Here is a 2,772-nt window from a genome sequence, read left to right on the forward strand (position 1 = left end):
AGTTGTTGTTGTTGTTGTTGTTGTTGTAGTAATAACAACAAATTCGTTTTATGTTGGAGTTTTATGTTGGAGTAAGGACATATACTGGTCAAAGATTACTCCCAGATTCTTTACAGTGGTGGTGGAGGCCAGGGCAATGCCATCCAGAATAACTATATTATAAGCTAATGTATTTCTAAGGTGTTTAGGGCCCAATAACTTCAGTTTTGTCTTTAGGGTATACTTGAAGTTTAGTTAACTGATTTGATTCATCTGGCTCCATTTCTGAATATAAATCTGTCTAACAATAACATGTTATTGATTGTTTCCTCGTTATCCTCCATAAAGGAAGAATATATAAGGCGAATGGTATTGATCCAAGCACCGTATGGAACGCTGTGTCTAAATATTGTGTGCATGGAAGACTCATCATTAAAGACTGTCTGATAAATAGGGACTTAAACCAACCTTAGTGCAATTCCTTTAATTGAGACTTTATGGCACTTGAACGTATTAGGCTAAGGGCTGACGTTCATCTGTGTGCGTATATACTGTAAGTGACTTGTATTCCATCCCACAACAGTCATAAAATTAAACTGCAGTCATGAGTGACTGATGATGTATTATTGTATGCAAATTAAGCTTGGATGATGTTTGTGCAGGTTAAACAAGGGAATAGTGATGGTGCTTAGGAGGGGAGCACCAGTTTCTTTCCTCTGGCACTAGGACTGTAACTCCACAAACCAGGGATTAAACCTGGCATCCTGTGGTTGGGAAAAGACCCAAGTTGGAATTGAAATTTTACTTTTGACAGCTGCATGCTTGATCTCAACCCAAACTTGTAAACACAAATCTCAGACATAGGAAGTATGAAAACACCTGAAGTCTATATACAGCAATATTTGGATATGGTTGCATGGTTTGCTGTCTTTGCACCACACCCCTATACTGTATCACTGCAACTCAAAACTAAAAGCAACCTATTTCTTTAATGACTGAAACAACATCATTGATTTGACATGTCTCTGTCAAATTATTATATAGCACCTCTCCCAATTCTGCTTCAATGCATATCTTTGCTGTGCTATTGTAACTGGACTCGCTCTCTAACCATCACACACACACACACACACATGCTCACACACACATGCTCACACACACACACACACACACACACACACACACACACACACACACACACACACACACACACACACACACACACACACACACACACACACAGAGTTACTCTCTTTTCTCCAAATGACTGAAATAACACTATTACTCTTGCCATCATCATGTCAAAACCCTTTTCAGTGTCAGTCTGTCTCGCCCAGCATGGATGACCAGACCTGCAGCTGTCAAAATTCCACAAAAAAAGAGAAAAAATAATAATAAGGTTGGTTGTGAAAGGACTCCCCAAGACACAAGAAGGAGAAGAAGTGAGGAGCAGTTGAAAGGTAAGGTGAATTCCAGGGAAGTAAAACGCTGGGAATTTATGACGCTCCTTGTCCGGTTTAGAACAACAAACCCTTTTCTGCTGAGAGGTGTGAGCAGTACGCCAGCACCGTCGCGCCTTCCTGGATCTGAAAAGAAAGAAAGCCTGTAGAGCCCTCTGAAAACCACGGCAACCTCACGGCCCTGCCCACAGAAGCACCTTGACACGCACCTGTCAAAGACGTCAATATGGTTTGTGTGCACGTGCAGGAGAGAGAGAGAGAGAGAGAGAGACTGAGGGAGAGACGGAAAGGGAGTGAGTGGTGTGTACAGCGCAGCTCTGTGGGTGGCAAAGGAGAGGGATCACTGGATCTGACAGGAGCTATTTGACTAATCCAAAACAACAGCTGTAAGGTAGAGATGAGGGGACGAAGGGGGAGGAGGAGGGGGAAAGGTACAGGAGGTGAAGGGGGAGGAGAGCTGGCAGTGGAGAAGGATTTTGAAAGAAGGGGAATTATGGAAAGGGAATATGAAAATTAATTCCGCATGTAAGCCCTGAGGAGGAAGAGAACCTAAAACACTGCAAATAGAAAAAGAAAATGTTGGACACGACAAAAAGAAAAGTGGAGGGTGAGGTGATGTAAGATCTGCAGGTTTGTGACTGGGAGAGAGAGACAAAGGGGGGAGAGAAAGAATCAGAGAGACAGGCAGAAATGGCAAGTCTAATGCTGGGTTGCATCCATTAGCCTCCATCCGAGGGGTTGTATCAGCACACACTGCGGCACAGGTGAGAATGATTACGCACACACACCATCCTCATGCATACACTGGCCTTCATTACACATCTGGTTGAGTTTTGTTGAGGGAAGCTGCGTTGGGGTGGTCCTCACTCCTCTAACACGTCTGTCCTGTTAACACGGCAGGCCACGGCGAGTCCGTCACCCTGCAGGGCAGCATCTTAACATCTTAAAGGGTTAGTTCAGATGTTTTAAAGTGGGGTTGTGTGAGTTACTTATCCATAGGTCAGTGTGTTAGATTTGGGTCGGCACCAACCCAGTTTGGAGAAGCAGGCAAGTGTACCAGCACATGAACTAAGCAATGTACTGCTGTGGGTGGGGGCAGCAACATTTTAGTGACCTAAAAAAAAAGGCCCACCTAATAAAATGAACATCTGTTTATGAGTATGCTATATGCATATTTTAAACTGTGCAGAGATTCAATTAACTGCAAAGGTGATGAAGCAAATGAAATGATATATAATTCCTCATATGCAATGATTAAATGATTCAAGATCCAAAGGCTGCATTGTATTATATGTGCAATGAAACTCAGGGTGGCATACTCTCCAGAATGTGC

This window comes from Scomber scombrus, chromosome 15 (assembly GCF_963691925.1).
Source record: "Scomber scombrus chromosome 15, fScoSco1.1, whole genome shotgun sequence".
Classification (NCBI taxonomy): Eukaryota; Metazoa; Chordata; class Actinopteri; order Scombriformes; family Scombridae; genus Scomber; species Scomber scombrus.